The 18,204-nt window shown below is 46.6% G+C and overlaps 1 protein-coding gene across 1 annotated transcript in view; it reads left to right on the forward strand.

Annotated features, from left to right (window-relative positions):
* Positions 1-11,327: 11,327 nt before the first annotated feature.
* Positions 11,328-18,204, forward strand: part of CFAP144 (cilia and flagella associated protein 144) — a 50,792-nt gene continuing 43,915 nt past the window's right edge. The window contains exon 1 of the mRNA XM_086935954.1: positions 11,328-11,457. The gene's annotated coding sequence lies outside the window, so the exon portion shown is untranslated. The remainder of the gene's footprint in view (positions 11,458-18,204) is intronic.

Raw genomic sequence — 18,204 nt, forward strand, 5'->3', positions numbered from 1 at the left:
TATTCTCACACACTCATTTCATTAGTGTGTATTCATAAACCTTTCCGTGATCCTTTTTAACCGTTATTTTAACCAGTATTTATTTATTTATTTACAGTCTGTACTAATAGCTTGTTTCCTTGATGCTTAATTCGTTATTTATTTACAGGTTATGTTAATACTTGCTATGATTTTTAATTCATTCATATTTTGATACTTGACATCATTTTACTTGCTGGTTGTGCTAGTTCTTATTAAAAATTCTTCTTTTGGCCCACCAAGGACATCAAGGTATATCCAAAACTAAGGAGAGGATACGATTAAGTTTCTGGTGGCCAGGTATTGACCTTCTTGTAGAACGGATGATTCGTGATTGTGTTGAATGTAACTCCTCTGACAAGGTTTGTAAGACAAGGACACAACCGATGGTTATTAGGGATACACCCGTGCGTTGTTGGCAGGATGTTGCTTTGGACATCCTAGGTCCCATTTCTTCAGGGAACTCTCAACGGTATGTCTTGGTCATGATGGATATGTTCTCACGTTGGCCGGAAATAAAAGTTACCCAAAATATTGAGACCAAAGATGTTGTAAAATTTTTAAGTGATGTTTTCAGTAGGGAGGGGTTTCCTGAAACTATCCTTACTGATAATGGGGTACAGTTGGTATCAAAAGAGATGGAAGATTTTTTGGCTAGTAAAGGCGTTAAACACAAGCGTTGTTCACTCTACCATCTGGAATGTAATGGTATGGTGGAAAGGTTCAACCGTGCCCTTAAGGAATCCATTCAGATTTCTAAAGACCAAGGTTCAGATTGGAAGGATAACCTTATGGAGAGAGTCATGGTTTATAGAATTACGCCACATTCCTCCACAGGTGAGATACCTTTTGTACTTTTTCGTGGTCGCATTCCAAACACTTCCTTATTTCAGACTTGGATGAGAAATCTGGGTGTGGAAACAAGTACTCTTAACAAGGACCCAGTCCTATTAAAGCATAAAGTGAAATCTGAACTGAGAAAGGAGAATTTTGATAGCAGACATGCTGTCGCTTTTACCAAGGTATGTGTTGGGGATCAGGTGAGAGTTCGTCTTCCACTTAGATCTTCAGGGCCAAAGTTTTCCTCTCCTTTTGTTGTCTCAAAATTGTTTCGTAATGCTGTTAAGTTAAATGATGGACGAATTTGGAATTTGAACCGTATTGCTCCCTTTTCAGGTCCAACTGGGAAGCATGCTACGAACAAGAATTCGGTCAAGAAATGTGTGCATCTTAAATCTGATGTTGTGTCTGATGCTCCTACCAGGAAAAGCACGCGTTTATGTCGTGCCCCTAATGCTCTAAATGATTTTATTTTGAAATAGTTTTTTTTTCTCTTTACTGTTTTTTTTTTGTGTTTCAGGGGAAGGTGTGTGGTATCCTTCTCTATGTTTGCATCTGCATCTTACCCTTAGTAGAATGCTATTCATAGAATCTGATGATGTTATGTTATGGTTCTAATCTGATCAAGACTGTGTCAGTTGCTGCCTGCCTATCTCTGCTGTGGATGAGATCCTTTCTTCCTCTTATGAGAATAAAGAAACCTTTTATTCAACCTACAATTGAGATGTACTTCTTCACACACCCCCCTCCTGCCTCCCCCCATCCACCAAATAAATCACTAACACCATTACAACCTCTCACAAAAGGTAACGAGGGAATTATTTGCACCTGTGGATCCGTTTGCTCTTGGGTGCTTCTTGGACCGCAGAAGACGCAAGTATCTGGGACAGCTCAGCTAACGGAACTCCCCTTTGAGCAGCGTCAAGAAGGGACGCCACAGCTCCGGGAATTCCTCCCCCCTCCCGGCCTATACTAGAGATAGCTTCTCCATACCCAGCACCATCCACAGCCTGTGTAGCCAGCCTGTGTGTGGGGGAGCCTGCGGTTGTCTCCAGTGTGCTAAAATGTTTTGAGTGGCTGCCCCTAGGGCAATGGCGATACGATAAGGCGGCCCCTTCGGGACCTCAGGGGGTATATGAGGGCGTTAGGCAAGCCCAGCAGGACATAAGCAGGGAACCGGGGAAGCTGGGTATCTAAGTGGGAGTCTACCTCGTCTATTATCGTGTTCCAGTACCCCTAGATATGTTTACAGCTCCAGAGCAAATGCTCCAGTGTGCCCAGCTCCCCACACCCCCTTCAACAGCAGTCACTGATGTGTGGGTCAGCCTGATGTAATCGTTCAGGTGTATGGTACCAATACGTGGCCACCTTGGTCAGGGTTTTGGTTAGCCCGGTGTGGTATGCGGAGTGTCGTGCTCTGTGATAAATACCTCCCCACTCTTTGTGTGTGAGGGCCCTGCCTAATTCTCGCTCCCACCGACATCTACCGTCGTTGTACGTGTGGGTGTTTGCAAGGAGCAGATGTTGATATAGATCAGAGATCAATTTTTTCTCGGAAGTGCGGGTAACCAGCCACTTCTCGTAGGAGGAAAGATGGCGTTGGGCTACCGGTTTAATATCAGGGTGAAGGGCCCAGTGTTGCACCGGCATGTAGGCTAGACGATCTCCCTCTGGGATGCCGTAGTCCTCCTTTATCTGTTGAAAGGAAAGGATACCTTCCAGGTTAAAAAGATGCCCTAGTGCTTTGCAGGGGGAGCGGCGCCAATTCACGAAAGCTTTCGGGTCGAGACCCGGGGTAAAGTCGGGATTGGAGAACAGGGGCGTCAAGGTGGAGGGGAAGGATGTCAGTTCGTATTTGGTAGAGACTCGGTCCCATACCTCCATCACCGTGCCAGTGATGTGGGATGTGTAAAGGTTAGGCGGCCGGTGGCGCTTCGGGAGAAAGGTAACCCCTTGTAGAGGCATGCTCGCTACCGCCTGGTCTTGGAAAAGCCAAGTTTTGCTTGATTCCAGTTGGTGCCATTCCGCCAGGCTCCGTAGCTGTGCCACGTAAAAATAGAGTTGGAGGTCTGGGATCCCCACTCCACCGTGAGCCAGCGGGAGTACTGCGATGGCCTGTTTGAAGCGGGGACGGCGACCCTGCCAAATGTAACGTGCCAGCTTGGACTGTGTTTGCTGGATCCAGCCTTGCGGCGGGCGGAGCGGGAGGATCTGAAACAAGTAGAGAATCCGAGGTAGGAGTGTCATTTTGGTGGCAGCTATCCTCCCCAGCCAGGAGAGAGAATGGCGTTTCCATCTCCGCAGTTCCTCGCGTATTTGTGTGTGAAGCCTAGTGTAATTCGCTTCCACCGTAGCCGGGATGTTTGGGCCTAGAAGGACTCCCAGGTAGGGTACCGTGGTATCCGACCATTGTATATCATATTCCCCTCGCACCTCGGCCAGGGTCTCGGGTGACCGAGAGATGTTGAGGGCCATTGATTTATCCGTATTAATTTTAAACCCTGATGCGAGCGTGAAGCTATGGAGCTCTATGAAAAGAGCACGCAACGATTGGACAGGCTCGATAATGGAGAGCAGAATATCGTCCGCATAGAGGCTAATTTTGTGGGTGTCCCCTCCAAACTTAATGCATTTAATGAGAGCGTGCTGTCTAACCCTCTGTGCCAATGGTTCCATGTAGAGGACAAATAGAATCGGGGACAGAGGGTAGCCCTGCCTGGTCCCCCTGCCGATCGGGAAGCTAAGGGAGGTATGACCATTAACGCGTACCGTAGCGTTGGGATGTCTGTAGCAGTTTAAAATGTGTGGTGCAGAGAATGTCCCCGAGACCAAAATGTTGTAGGACCTGCTCTAAGTAGGGCCAGTGCACCCTGTCAAATGCTTTTTCAGCATCGATAGTAAGAAGCATGCAGTCTGGTCGCGCGTGGGACCCCGCCTCAATGAGGTGTAGGACCCTTCTGGAATTGTCGCTGGTCTGCCACTGGGGTATAAAGCCTGCCTGGTCCGGCTCCACGATTTGCTGCATATATGGCGTGAGCCGGCTTGCCAGGATGCCTGTATAGATCTTGAAGTCAATATTCAATAGTGAAATCGGCCGGTATGAGCTGCAGCGGGTCTTATCTCTACCGGTCTTTGGTATGACCGAAATAGACGCCTCTAGGAGTTCTGCGGGAATCGCCCCTGGTTGGTCAAAGGTGTTAAAGAGGTCCCGCAAGAGGGGGGCTAGTTGATGACAGAATATTTTGTAGAAGGACGCTGGGTACTCGTCGGGTCCGGGGGACTTCCCTAGCTTCAGGCGGGAGATTGTGGACACCACTTCCTCCAAGCCCATAGGCCTGTCAAGGAGGTCTGTTTGGGCTGTGTTTAAGGCTGGAAGATTAGCTTCCTGTAAGTACGTCTGACCTGCCTGTAGGTCAAGAGTGTCGCCGGAATATAGGGACTGATAAAAGGCCCCGAAGGCCTCTGCTATGTCAGCATCCTCTGAGACCAGGCTGTCCCCCTCTGTCCGTATGGCCTGCACTCCCTGTCTCTGCCGTTGTTCCCGCAGTTTGTTCGCCAGTAGCCGCCCGCAGCGGTCTCCCCCGTGTAATACGCTTGCCGAAGACGAAGAGCCGCATATTCCGCCGCATCTTGGTCCAGGGCGGCCAGCATTTTCCTTTCGGCGCATAGCTGGCGCCAGGCCCGCGACGCTCCCGTACGTTGGTGCATCTGCTCCAATTCCGCCACCCTTTGCGTGAGCTCTGCCCTCTTCTGCTCCCGTTCTTTGTTGTTGGCCGTGGCCACAGAGATAAACCCCTCGGAGGACCGCCTTAAGTGTAGCCCATTGAGTGGCCCGTGCAGTGTCGGTGTTGTTATTGTGTGACAGGAATAGGGTGATAGCGGCTTTAATCCGTTCCACCGTTGTGGGGATATGGAGTAGGGACTCCCTGAGGCGCCAGTGCCGTCGTGGAGTCGGTGCCGTTGGTAGGCGAAAGGTAGCCACCACCGGTGAGTGGTCAGATAGCAAGGCTGGTAGTATATCTACATCTTGGGCTCGTGATACTAGCTGGGACGCGCAGAGGAAATAGTCGACTCTGGCATAAAATTTGTGAGCTCCAGAGTGATAGTTGTAGGCGGTGCTGTGTGGGTGGAAATGTCTCCATAGGTCAGTAAGGCCCAGTTCCCTGAGGTATGCATGTCCAGCTTTGGAGAGGGCCCACACCTGTCCCGTTCTTGGCAGGAGCGGTCTGCTATGTTATGGAAGACTAAGTTGAGGTCCCCCCAATCAGTAAGTGCCTTTCAGTGTTGGCTGTGGCTGCTGCTAATGCCGTTTGGAGGAATGTTTCCTGCCCCTCGTTAGGTGAGTAGACCGAGCCCACTAGGAGTGTTATGCCTGCTATTAAGAAGCGATATACCAACAGTCGTCCCCTCAGCTCTGCCTCCTTTTGAAGAACCTTGCCCTTAAATGATTTGGACACCAATATCGCAAATCCAGCTACTTTTTTGGGAGAGGATGAGAAAAGATGTATGGGAAAGGCCCGGGATTTCATTCTGTGGTGTTCCCTGGGCAAGAGGTGTGTCTCCTGGAGGAGGCAGATGTCTGCTGCAGAGTGTTCCAGTTGGGACAGGACTGCTTGGCGCTTGATGGGATTATTGAGCCCTCGTACATTAAGGGAGAGAACTGTGAGTCTAGTGTGTGTCATCATTTGCCAGGGTGTTGTCAGTAGCTCTAGGTTGTGTGCTAAGATGTTTAAAAAGGACAAGGAAAAAGAACAAAACGGTGGACAGGAGGAACCCCCCCCCCCCGACAACCCCAAACCCCCAAACTGCAATACCCCTTTGATTCCCCCCCTCCCAACCCTCCCCCTACCCCAACTGGATCCCCCATCTCTCCTTCCCCCTCCCCTACCCCAACATGGCAATCCCCAAACCCCAAAGAAAGAACTTAGTCCCAGTCCCGCCCTCATCAAGTGCAGGGCTGTGGTGAATTACCTGTGTGGACGTCCAGCCACTTCACTTCCCTGGCTCCCTTTCCTTTGCCCGGACCGTTTTATTGGATTATGCTGATGCGTTCTCCCCTCCCCGAGTGCAATCACTCCGAAGATGTGGTATCTTTTGCCACCTCGTGGATGGCCTTGGCTCTCTCCGTCTGGATGGTGTGTGCGTCAGGCTTCGAGTTCTTTGCAGGTGAGCGCCGCCTCGCAATTTGTTGCCACCCATCTCTGGATGGGCGTCTGGGTGTTTCCGGAGGTGCATCTCCTTCGTCCTGCGCTATGCCAAGCACCGTGCATGTCTCTTGGAGCGAGCGGAGTTGGTGTAGAGTGCCGTTCCACCTAAAAATCAGCCGAAAAGGATGTCCCCAGGCATAAGGGGTCTCCTTACCTCTTAAAAAGTCTGTTGCAGGTTTGAAGGCCTTACGTTTTCGGAGCGTGATTGCTGAGAGGTCCTGGAACAAGGCCACCGGGTGGCCCTGGAACCGCAGGGGCTGTTGTCTCCGTGCTTCCTTGAGGATTCGTTCCTTGAGAGGGTAGTCCGGTAGGAATGCCAAAATGTCCGGGGGCGGCGCGGGTGCCCGTCTCGCCAGCCCCACTCTGTGGGCTCTATCAATCTTGATTGGAAAGTCCGCTGGTTCCCCTAAGATATCCCGGAATAGGGCCTGTAGGTACGCCTCAATGTCTGTGCCCTCTTCTTTAGATGAGACCCCACGGATGTTGTTTCGCCGGGACCTATTTTCCAAGTCCTCGTTGTGGTCTTGTAGGTCCAGCTGTTGTTCTTTCAGGCGTATGACGTCCTGCTGTAATTGTTCCAATTCTTCATCCCGTGCTCGCCCCGCGTCTTCAACGTTGGACACTCGCTCACCTAGGCCATCCACCTCCCTCCTGATCTCTCGCACCTCTCCCGCGACCTCCTGCTTCAGGATGGTGAAGTCCTCCCGGCCTCCCGGAGGGAGGCAAAGAGAGACTCCATGAAGGACCTGGTAATGGGTGCCTCTCCCTCTTCCGGGTCACGTTGAGGTTTGGATGTGCCCGGGGACGACTGGCTCCTGTCCCCTTTGACTTGGGTTTTGCTCAGCATTTTGGAAAGGGTGCGGTCCCCTTTCTTTCCCTGGCCTGCCATTCCGTACCTACTGTTAGCGTGTGCGCCGCCTCGTCTTTGTGCCCTTTGGCGGGTCTCCTGCACGGTGTCCGCCACTACGTTTGCTTCCTACCACGCGGGTGAGGGGCCCTTTTCGCTGCACGTCACTGCGCCCCGCGGCCCTCTGCTCCCCCCGCGTAGGGCTCTCTGTGGGTGCGACCTCCGCTCGTGTCTCCCGAGGATTATGCTCGCAACTTGTGAAGACCGGAGTCTCTCGTGTGACAACCAGTTCCACTGCCCTCCACCGGTCCGACAGTGGGGCCGCCCCGTCTCGGGGGTGTTCCTGTGTGATCCGGTGCTTTGCACGCCACGTGGTCTCGGGCCTCTAGTGCCACTAAACAAAGGGAGAAAGAAGGTAGTGGTGTCCCTCAAAGAGGAGTATCTGCACTATCACAAAAGCATGTATGGTCGGAGACAATTAAAGGACAATAAATATTGAACTAGTATAATAATACTAGTGGAGTGCAACAAGAACCCACGTCACTCACTACCAGGGGTGACCAAATGTTGAGAAAGAACTCAGCATGTAAATATCACAGAAAAAACTGGGTTAGGCGTGCACCTAACTAAGGGATCTAATAATCACCATAAAGCATTATGTTTTATAACAGTAAATGGTACAAGACAGAAAGAATCAGTCGATATCCTTCAGAGTCTGAGAATCTTCATTTCATTTTATTCTTCAAATCATCACAATGAAAACAGCTGCCACGTGTTTCGTAAGTACCGAATAAGTACCATAACTTTCTCAAGGCTGTAACATAAGATAAAAGCAATCAATATATATACAGCTCAAATATAAAAACATATGAACATGTCTAAAAGACAAGAAAGAGGTAGTAATGAATCATTAGAGCTGAAGAACAAGGAGAAAAAAGTTTTTTAGTGGTGAAAGAAACCATAACAGCACAAAACCCAAGAGAAGAAAAACTAGAATTCCTGTAAGTCAAACAAAAGAAAGAAGGATAGATCAAAAAATCCTAGAGTAGCCATTGTTACTCAATACACGTCTCATAGTAATGAGTTGTTTTTTATTTTACGCAAACATTGGCATTTGTTGCAACTAGATTGTGATCTCAACTCCATTGTCAAAGGTAAACCAACAATTACATACAGAAGAGGACGTACATTACGTAACATACCGAGTCCTTCAACAATTAATCATCACAACAGTAGTAGTGTTGCTTGTTGGCTACCATCGAAACCTAAAGGGTTCTATAAATGTTCTATGTGCAATGTGTGTCAATTTGCTTGTAATAAAACCACTAGTTGTTGTTACAATACACTGAAGACACACCAGATACATGAATTCATTAACTGCAACACCAAATTTGTTGTTTATTGTATTATTTGTCAATGCAACATTATATACGTAGGCAGCAACATCAGACCACTCAAGGAGCGCATTTAGGAGCATGTGCGAGCTATTAGAAATAATGACTCTAGTTATCCTTTGGCTGAGCACTACAATATAGCTAACAGAACAAATGAAACATTGGACATTAAATTCCATGGCATCGCCACCCTGAAGAATTATCCTCGAGGAAAAGACAAAACACTGGCTCTAAGGAAAACTAGAAGCCAAATGGTTGATTAAACTAAGAACAGTGGATCGTGGATTAAATTAAATAATGCTTTATGGTGATTATTAGATCCCTTAGTTTGACTATTGTGATTCAGGATGGTGCACGCCTAACCCAGTTTTTTCTCCTCTAGTGCCACTGTTGGCTTTCGGCCTCTGCCACCTCCTGATCTGGTTCCCGCACCGTCCCAGTTGCAGATGGGTCAGAGGGTTGTGTGATGGGCGTCAGCCCGTCCCCGAGTGTCTCCCCTCGTCCACAAAGTTCACCCTCAAGGGAATGTGCACATCGGGGCCCCGGGCAGGCCCGGGCCCCGATGCGCACATTCCCTTGAGGTCCCAGACTCCGTTTCGGGTCGCACGGCTTTATTCTGTCCCCGAACGTGCTGGTGCCTGCTGAAATGGGCAACCGGACCTCGTTCTGTGTCTTCTGTTGTCTCCTTCAGGTCACTCCTGGTGCCCGCGCCCGAAGTCGGATCAGCTAGATTAGGCCGCAGGCCGCAGCCCTGGTCTCGACTGCACACCTCTCTCCAGGCGGATGTCTGCGCTCGCGAGTGTTCTGTCCTCAACGCCTCTGTGTTTCTTACATCCTGGCTGTCATTCCCCAGGGGCGGACCCCTCCACCACGGCTTCTCCTCCCTATTTCTTACCTTGATGGGTGTTCAGGGTCTGAGGGTCTCCCGGATGCTGCCAGCGGTAGTCCGCTGCTTGCCTTCCTTCGCTGGATGGGCCTTCGGTGTGGCCCTCCGGTCCGGGCCCCTCGCGCCCGTCCCCCAGGCCTCTCCCCTCACTGGATCTTGGCGGCCGTCTGCTGGTCTCCCGGCGGTCAGGCAGCTCCCTCCAGGCCGCCCGCCGTGGAGCGCTATCCGGTCCGACCAGGGCCCGGGCCGCACCAGGCCACGACCCCGGCTTCGATTTTGGCGCCGCCGCCTTCTGCGCACCCCTTCAGGCCCTGGGACACCGGTCGGGTCCTTCCCGCGGTCGCCGCTCCCAGGCAATCAGCAGGCCGTCGTGGCCGGTAGGCGACTCTGCCGGGGTTCCTGTCGCGCTCCGGGAGTGCCCTTGATGTCACGGTTGCCGGGGCTCACTCTGTGTGTTGATGAGTCCCGGGTCCCCGGCTGCCGTGCGCCGCGATGTGCTACGGCCTCCGTCCGTCCGGGCAGCTGACCGCCGCCACCGCTGTGCTCTCAGAGGGTGAGGAGCACCCCACCGGTTCCTACCCCCTTTTAGGGCTTCGGGGGGGGAGAAGTGCTTAGATCTCGGTATGGCGGTCGGTTACGGAGGAGCACTCGGGTTGTGCGACTCCTCACTCCGCCATTTTGGCCACGCCCCTCTGCCCATCTTATTTTAGACCTGCCTGAACATCAGTCTGTAAATATGTTAAAAGTATTTATAAAGCACACATACACCAACCGGTTTCTTGATGCCAAGAACAGGAACATGACCTACTGCTCGGTATTTCACACATATGCTTGTATGAAGAACCATGTTTTCAGGAGTTGTCTAACTCTGGTGTAGCGAGAGGTCTTTCTAATGTCACATGGAAAGCAGTTTCAGAAGCGGAGGCCAGTATGAAACATCTGGAACCACCAATTCTCTTCTTCTTAAGGGAGGGACCAGTGAGAAGGTTCAGGTAGATGGACCTCAAGTTAGGAGTTGGTTTGTATCCAAAGAGCTGGAGAAGCTCCATTGGTTGCCTGTCCTGAAGAGGGCCATGTTCAAGGCCATGTGCCTTGCACATAAAGCGCTACATAAAACATGGCCTATCTTCAAAGTGCCAGGTGGCATCTCATATCTGTTGGTAAGAGAGATGTGGTACCTACAAGTCAAGGTGAGTTGCTGGGAGGTACATCTTCTAAGCTAACATTTACACAATGCAGCTCAAAACCTACAGAAAATAAGATGCTTCAATGTCACCTCAAATTTAGGAAAGCGATGACACCGTGTCTCGTTACCCTTAGCTAGGCTAGGAATCTGATAGGCAACATTTTCTGAAAGGTTGCATTTATGCCAAAATAACCTTTGGTATTCGAGCGTTTTATAAGCCATTTATCCTTTCATTTCAATGTCATGAATGTTATGTGTGCTCATGGGGCACATCTTACAGACTGGCACTGATGACATTTGATAATGTTGAAAAAACATGTCATTAGAGCAGCCAGTCTGCCAACAGTGATGTGCGTGTGCCAATGGTGTGACAGGGCTGTCTGTGTGATGCTATCTCACCTGATGCTGTGGGACAGCCCAGCTGGCAAGCTGCAGAGGGGACGTGCCTCAGAGGGGGGGGGGGGCAGCTCCAGGGCCATTCCCGACCTATATTTGGGGGGAGTACAATTTCTTCTTTGCTACAGACTCAAGTTGCCCTGCCCAGGTCCACGTGCAAATAACTCACCCAACCAGTATTTTTTCTTTGCATTATGGTATTTGTAGTTCTACTTTCAGCTGGATCGGCTTCTCGAGCGTCGACCCAGGAAACGTGAGAGCTGTGAGGCTGTTTCCTGTGTGATAAATGAAGAACAACAAGCCCCAGAGCACATCCAGGGGGCGTCGGAGGGGGGCGGGGGGGGGTACTGTAACTTGGTGACAGGTTCGAAGGAGGGACCCCACTATAGTCGAGAGAAAGATGCACTTATTATCCAGGGTGTGAGAGGGGCGCTCGCGCCGCAGAGAGAACACGTGCAAACACAACACAAATTATTCAATGTAACACCTGCAGCCCCAGACCCCGCCTGCCCCAAGGATGCAGTCTTTCTTCTGTGTCTACAGGCCGAAGGTTAGTTGTGAGGGGGCGGGGCTCTGACGGAGCTACGTCACGCCCCTGATCGCACGTCCTGCGAGAGGCGGGGCCAGCCCTGTTGCCTGGAGACAGTAAACACACTGCAGCACGCGAGGCTTGGAGGGCACAGGTGAGGAGGACAGGGGAGGGAGGGAAGAAAGGGAGCAGAGAGGGGCAGAGAAGGGAAGAGCAGGAGGAGGAGGACACCAGCAGAGCAAGAGAGGACAGAGGAAGAGAGAGGAGGAGAGAGGACACCACCAGTAGAGCAAGAGAAGACAGAGGAAGACAGAAGAGGACAGAGGAGCACAGAGTAGGAGAGGGCAGAGGAGGAGAGAGGACAGAGGAGGAGAGAGGAAACAATCACAGAGGAGGAGAGAGGATAACAGGGGAAGAAAATGAAATCAGCAGGGGGGAGAGGGCAGAAAAGGAGAGCAGGAGAGGGCAGAGGAAGAGAGAGGACAGAGGGGACAGAGGGGAAGAGGCAGAAGAGGAGAGAACAGAGAGATAGAGGACAAAGGAGGAGAGGAGGAGAGAGGAAGAGTAGAGGGCAGAGGAGGAGAGATGACAGAGCAGAAAAGAGGATGAGATGACAGAGGAGGAGGGGATAGAGGAGGACAGTGGAAGAGAGGACCGAGGAGAAGAGGACAGAAGAGGAGAGGACAGAGGAGGAGAGGACAGAAGGGGGCAGAAAAAGAGAAGGCAGAGGAGGAGAGATGAAGAGTAGAGGGCAGAGGAGGAGGGCTGACAGAGCAAGAAAGAGAGGGCAGAGGAGGAGGAGAAAGAAGAAGAGTAGAAGGCAGAGGAGGAGAGGGCAGGGGAGGGAGAGGACAGAGGAGGAGAGGACAGACAACAGAAGAGGACAGACAACAGAAGAGTAGAGGACAGAGGACGAGTGAGGAAGAGGAGGACAGAGGAGGAGAAGACGGAGGAGGAAAGGGCAGGGGAGGAGAGAGGACAGAGGAGAAGAGAGGAGGAGAGGGCACAGGAGAGGGCAGAGGAGGAGAGAGGACAGAAGAGGAGAGGCCAGAGACAGAGAGGACATAGGAGGAGAGGGCAGAGCAGGAGAGAACAGAGGAGGACAGACGACAGAAGAGTAGAGGACAGAGGACGAGAGAGGAAGAGGAGGACAGAGGAGGAGAAGACGGAGGAGGAGAGGACAGAGGAGAGGACAGAGGAGGAAAGGGCAGAGGAGGAGAGAGGACAGAGGAGGAGAGAGGACAGAGGAGGAGAGGGCGCAGGAGAGGGCAGAGGAGGAGAGAGGACAGAAGAGGAGAGGACAGAGGAAGAGGGGACATAGGAGGAGAGGGCAGAGGAGGAGAGGGCAGAGGGAGAGAGGACAGAGGAGGAGAGGGCAGAGGAGGAGAGAACAGAGGAGGAGAGAGGACAGAAGAGGAGAGGGCAGAGGAGGAAAGCGCAGAGGAGGAGAGAGGGAGAGAGGACAGAGGGGGAGAGGAGAGAGGAAAAGAGAGGACAAAGGAGGATTAAGAAGAGGAGTAGAAGTCAGAGGAGGAGAGGGCAGAGGAGCACAGAGGAGGAGAGGGCAGAGGAGGAGAGGACAGAGGAGGAGAGAGGAAGAGAGAGAGAGGAAAGAGGAGGAAAGGACAGAGGAGGAGAGAGGAAGAGAAGACAGAGGAGGAGAGAGGACAGAGGAGAGAGGACAGAAGAGGAGAGATCAAAGGAGGATAGAGGACAAAGGAGGTGGAGAAAGAAGAGGAGTAGAAGGCAGAAGAGAGGGCACAGGAGCACAGTGGAGGAGAGGGCAGAGGAGGAGAGGACAGAGGAGGAGAACAGAGGAGGTGAGACGACAGAAGAGGAGAGGACAGAGGATGGGATCACTGAAAAAATAGAATACACAAATATGAATATCTAAAATATCAAAGCAAAAATATAGAAAGCAAAAATATCGAAGTCCTATCTACAAACAGATAATTACAAAAATATTGAATCAAAAATATAAAAAAAATATAGTTAGTGAAAATATCTAATTTTTTAATATCTTAAAAGTAATTTAAAATAATGAAATAATAACTATAATTAACTAAAACATACTTAAAAATAATTAAATAACTTTAAAATTATTAAATAATTAATTTAAGTTAAAAAAATAAACATACAATTTAATTTTTTAACACAAATATATATTAACATAATATTAATTAAAATATACAATATTTTTACCGTAGAATGGAGGGAGGGTAAAATTTACTATTACCACTCCAGCAACTGCAACAGTAGGGTAAACGTTGGATAGTGTAGGGGTTAAAATTACTATTCCCACTCCAGTGAGTGCAACACTAGGGAAAGCGTTGGATAGCGTAAGGGTAAAAATTACTATTCCCACTCCAGTGAGTGCAACAGTAGGGAAAGTGTTCAATAGCGACAGGGTAAAAATTACTATTCCCACTCCAGTGAGTGCAACACCAAGGAAAGCGTTGGATAGCGTAGGGGTAAAAATTACTATTTCCACTCCAGTGAGTGCAACACTAGGGAAAGCTTTGGATAGCGTAGGGGTAAAAATTACTATTTCCACTACAGTGAGTGCAACACTAGGGAAAGCGTTGGATAGCGTAAGAGTAAAAATTACTATTCCCACTCCAGTGAGTGCAACAGTAGGGAAAGTGTTCGATAGCGATGGGGTAAAAATTACTATTCCCACTCCAGTGAGTGCAACACCAAGGAAAGCGTTGGATAGCGTAGGGGTAAAAATTACTATTCCCACTCCAGTGAGTGCAACAGTAGAGAAAGCGTTGGATAGCGTAGGGTTACTATTTCCACTCCAGTGAGTGCAACACTAGGGAAAGCGTTGGATAGCGTAGGGGTAAAAATTACTATTCCCACTCCAGTGAGTGCAACAGTAGGGAAAGCGTTAGATAGCAGGAGAGTAAAAATTACTATTCCCACTCCAGTGAGTGCAACAGTAGGGAAAGCGTTGGATGGCGTAGGGGTAAAAATTACTATTCCCACTACAGAGAGTGCAACAGTAGGGAAAGCGTTGGATAGCGTAGGGGTAAAAATGACTATTCCCACTCCAGTGAGTGCAACAGTAGGGAAAGCGTTGGATAGCGTAGGGTTAAAAATTACTATTCCCACTCCAGAAAGTTTAATAATAGGGAAAGTAAAGATTTAATATAATAATACAAATATATTAAATATCAATACCAATAAAAAAGTAATTAAAATAAATTACCAATTTAAACATATGTAATAATTATTCAATTAAAAATATAAAAAAATATTAGTTATTAAAATTATTTTCCTATGAATACAAATTAATTACCAATTAACAATTAATTAATAATACATTAAAAATAAATACCAATGAATAAATCAAAATGGTTTATTTAATTACAATTAAATTACTTCCCACCCTATTCCCCTATAAGTACACAATGCGCTATGGGAAAGAAATTAATACAATTAACATAATTATCAATTAATCAAATAATAAAAATTAATTACCTAATAAAAATCAATTAATTACAAATTAATAATTAACTAACAATTAACTTTTTAAAAAGTACTAATAAATAAACATATTTAATTAATTACAATTAAATTACTTTCCACCCTATTCCCCTATAAACCCACAACCTGTTACGGAAAATGAATTCAATAAATTAACATAATTATCAATTAATCAATTAATACAAATTAATTAACAATTCATTCTAAATGAATACCAATAAATAAATTAACATGTTTAATTAATTACTTCCCACCCTATTCCCCTATGCACCCACAACCCGCTACAGAATTAAATTACGCAAAAGAAAAAAACATAACATAAAAAATACTTTAAAAATTCAATATTATAAAAAATTCGATATATTTTAATACCTATATTATATACTTCGATATTTTAACTTTCTATATTTTAAAAATCGATATTACATTACTTACCTTAAATTCGATATTTTTCACCACTACATTCTGTCCATTCGATATTTTGTCCATTCTATATTTTGACTTCGATATTTGTGCTATTCTATATTTTGGAATCAATATTATGACTGTATACCCAGAGGATGAGAGAGGAAGAGAAGGACAGAGGAGAAGAGGACAGAGGAGGAGAGGACCGAGGACAGGACAGAGGAGGAGAGGGCAGGGGAGGAGAGAGGACAGAGGAAGAGATAGAACAGAGGAGAAGAGAGGACAGAGGAGGAGAGAGGACAGAGGAGGAGCGGGCAGAGGAGGAGAACAAAGAGGAGAAGAAGCAGCGGAGGAGAGGGCATAGGAGGACAGAAGGGGAGAGAAGAAGAGAGTACAGAGGAAAAAAGAGGAGGAGAGGAGAGGGTAGCGGAAGAAAGGACAGAGGAGGCGAGAGTGCAGAGGATGAGAGAGTAAGAGAGGACAGAGGAGGAGATAGGACATAGGAGGAGAGGACAGAGGAGGAGAGGACAGAGGAGGAGAGGACAGAGGAGGAGAGGACAGAGGAGGAGAGAGGGCTGAGGAGGAGAGGACTAAGGAGGAGAGGACAGAGGAGGAGAGAGGACAGAGGAAGAGAGGACAGAGGAGGTTAATTACCAATTAACAATGAATTAATAATACATTAAAAATAAATACCAATGAATAAATCAAAATGGTTTATTTAATTACAATTAAATTACTTCCCACCCTATTCCCCTATAAATACACAACGCGCTACGGAAAAGAAATTAATACAATTAACATAATTATCAATTAATCAAATAATAAAAATTAATTACCTAATAAAAATTAATTAATTACAAATTAATAATTAACTAACAATTAACTTTTTAAAAAGTACTAATAAATAAATTAACATATTTAATTAATTAGAATTAAATTACTTTCCACCCTATTCCCATATAAACCCACAACCTGTTACGGAAAATGAATTCATTAAATTAACATAATTATCAATTAATCAATTAATACAAATTAATTACCAATTAAAAATTAATTAACAATTAATTCTAAATGAATACCAATAAATAAATTAACATGCTTAATTAATTACTTCCCACCCTATTCCCCTATGCACCCACAACCCGCTACAGAATTAAATTTCGCAAAAGAAAAAAACATAACATAAAAAATACTTTAAAAATTCAATATTAGAAAAAATTCGATATATTTTAATACCTATATTATATACTTCGATATTTTAACTTTCTATATTTTAAAAATCGATATTACATTACTTACCTTAAATTCGATATTTTTCACCACTACATTCTGTCCATTCGATATTTTGTCCATTCTATATTTTGACTTCGATATTTGTGCTATTCTATATTTTGGAATCAATATTATGACTGTATACCCAGAGGATGAGAGAGGAAGAGAAGGACAGAGGAGAAGAGGACAGAGGAGGAGAGGACAGAGGAGGAGAGGACCGAGGACAGGACAGAGGAGGAGAGGGCAGGGGAGGAGAGAGGACAGAGGAAGAGATAGAACAGAGGAGAAGAGAGGACAGAGGAAGAGATAGAACAGAGGAGAAGAGAGGACAGAGGAGGAGAGAGGACAGAGGAGGAGAGGGCAGAGGAGGAGAACAAATAGGAGAAGAAGCAGCGGAGGAGAGGGCATAGGAGGACAGAAGGGGAGAGAAGAAGAGAGTACAGAGGAAAAAAGAGGAGGAGAGAGAACAGAGGAGGAGAGGAGAGGGTAGCGGAAGAAAGGACAGAGGAGGCGAGAGTGCAGAGGATGAGAGAGTAAGAGAGGACAGAGGAGGAGATAGGACATAGGAGGAGAGGACAGAGGAGGAGAGGACAGAGGAGGAGAGGACAGAGGAGGAGAGAGGGCTGAGGAGGAGAGGACTAAGGAGGAGAGGACAGAGGAGGAGAGAGGACAGAGGAAGAGAGGACAGAGGAGGTTAATTACCAATTAACAATTAATTAATAATACATTAAAAATAAATACCAATGAATAAATCAAAATGGTTTATTTAATTACAATTAAATTACTTCCCACCCTATTCCCCTATAAATACACAACGCGCTACGGAAAAGAAATTAATACAATTAACATAATTATCAATTAATCAAATAATAAAAATTAATTACCTAATAAAAATTAATTAATTACAAATTAATAATTAACTAACAATTAACTTTTTAAAAAGTACTAATAAATAAATTAACATATTTAATTAATTAGAATTAAATTACTTTCCACCCTATTCCCATATAAACCCACAACCTGTTACGGAAAATGAATTCATTAAATTAACATAATTATCAATTAATACAAATTAATTACCAATTAAAAATTAATTAACAATTAATTCTAAATGAATACCAATAAATAAATTAACATGCTTAATTAATTACTTCCCACCCTATTCCCCTATGCACCCACAGCCCGCTACAGAATTAAATTTCGCAAAAGAAAAAAACATAACATAAAAAATACTTTAAAAATTCAATATTAGAAAAAATTCGATATATTTTAATACCTATATTATATACTTCGATATTTTAACTTTCTATATTTTAAAAATCGATATTACATTACTTACCTTAAATTCGATATTTTTCACCACTACATTCTGTCCATTCGATATTTTGTCCATTCTATATTTTGACTTCGATATTTGTGCTATTCTATATTTTGGAATCAATATTATGACTGTATACCCAGAGGATGAGAGAGGAAGAGAAGGACAGAGGAGAAGAGGACAGAGGAGGAGAGGACCGAGGACAGGACAGAGGAGGAGAGGGCAGGGGAGGAGAGAGGACAGAGGAAGAGATAGAACAGAGGAGAAGAGAGGACAGAGGAAGAGATAGAACAGAGGAGAAGAGAGGACAGAGGAGGAGAGAGGACAGAGGAGGAGAGGGCAGAGGAGGAGAACAAATAGGAGAAGAAGCAGCGGAGGAGAGGGCATATGAGGACAGAAGGGGAGAGAAGAAGAGAG

This window comes from Lissotriton vulgaris, chromosome 1_1 (assembly GCF_964263255.1).
Source record: "Lissotriton vulgaris chromosome 1_1, aLisVul1.2, whole genome shotgun sequence".
In the NCBI taxonomy this organism is placed as follows: Eukaryota; Metazoa; Chordata; class Amphibia; order Caudata; family Salamandridae; genus Lissotriton; species Lissotriton vulgaris.